This window comes from Microplitis mediator, chromosome 2, assembly GCF_029852145.1.
Source record: "Microplitis mediator isolate UGA2020A chromosome 2, iyMicMedi2.1, whole genome shotgun sequence".
Taxonomy (NCBI): Eukaryota; Metazoa; Arthropoda; class Insecta; order Hymenoptera; family Braconidae; genus Microplitis; species Microplitis mediator.
In genome coordinates this window covers 8,572,218-8,573,661 of record NC_079970.1, presented here as the reverse complement: position 1 = coordinate 8,573,661, position 1,444 = coordinate 8,572,218, and the positions used below count along the sequence as shown (strand labels likewise).

Below are 1,444 nucleotides of genomic sequence, written 5' to 3'. Positions count from 1 at the left end.
GAATTACCACAGTTATCCAAGTAAATGTGGGTACGATCTAAGGAACCATAACTGATTTAATGAGCCATTCGCGGTTTCACCTTAATACGGCATGTACTGAGACATGCATGGCTTAATCTTTGAGACAAGCATATGACTACTGGCAGGATCAACCAGGGAGCTTCGTATATGTTTTATTTTAAAAACATAAGAATAACTCCTCTTTCACTTTATACATACATAGTAGTATTTTAAAAATACTACCAGTTGTTAAAGCGGTGCTGTTTGTAAGCATTTGCTTCAAATCAACACTTTAAAATTTTTGAATCTACATTATTTATTCATAACATTGAATAATAATTTTATTTTTCAAACATCCTCTCTCTTTTGCAATTTTACTCTCGCTAGTTATTTTATTATCAAAACGACTTGGGTTTAATATACACGTAAACGTGACATTTTATTCTTGCTCGGAAACAAGTGAATCAATACTCTGTTTCATATTTGTACACTTTTTTAAGTTATACATAATATTATATAAACGCCGTAGCGATTTACCACATAAAGAGTCATTCAGTCATAGACATCGACCCGTGGTATGGATGCGTTGATATTGTATATCTTTGCCGTAGCCAGTCTCCGTCAGCGCTTACTAGTACTGCTTCGGCTGACTACTCTTTCATACTAGTACGAGCCGGCGTCTAAAAGCGTTGTGTTTGCGCGCCAACTGCCAGCCGCGTCAGCGGCGGCGGATAGTTCGGTAGCTCCCTGTATCTAAATTACATGTTGGTACTTGGATTATTTTTTCAATATAAAATTATTTATTTATATACACATAGTTCTAGTATTATTTTTTTTTAAATATAATTTTATTATTTTGATAAAAATATTTAGTTTATTATTTTCTTTTTTTAAATTAAACATATAATAATTTAAAAATAGTTGAATATATTAGAGTAATAATATAAAATATTATCGGTTATATAAAATAACTTATTCTTATCATTTATTCTATAAAAATTATAAATAAATAAATTTAATAAATTATTTTTTTTAAAAATTTTTTTAACTATCGTATACAATTGATGTATTGATTTTTATTTATTTATTTATTTAAATGTATCTACTTAGTATCTTTAGTTATATATTTTTTTTTTAATTTAATGTTAAATATATTATAATAATAATCTAAAATATTATTGATTATATAAAATAACTTATTCTTATCATTTATTCTATAAAAATTGTAAATAAATAAATTTAATAAATCATTTTTTAAAAAATTTTATTTCAAGTATCGTATACATTTAGTACATTAATTATTATTTATTTGAATGAATATTATTTATGTATTTCTTTAAATTTATATTATTATTATTTTTTTTTTAATTGAACATAAAATAAATTATAATAATAATAATCATAAATATTACCGGTTATATAAAATAACTAATTTTTAGCATTT

At 24.4% G+C, this 1,444-nt stretch overlaps 1 non-coding gene across 1 annotated transcript in view; it reads right to left on the bottom strand.

Annotated features, from left to right (window-relative positions):
- LOC130664310 (small subunit ribosomal RNA) overlaps window positions 1-159 on the bottom strand; it is a 1,910-nt gene extending 1,751 nt beyond the window's left edge. Inside the window, exon 1 of the ribosomal RNA XR_008989351.1 lies at window positions 1-159. This exon is cut by the window's left edge and continues 1,751 nt beyond it. This is a non-coding gene — a ribosomal RNA (small subunit ribosomal RNA).
- Between the last annotated feature and the right edge of the window lie 1,285 nt (window positions 160-1,444).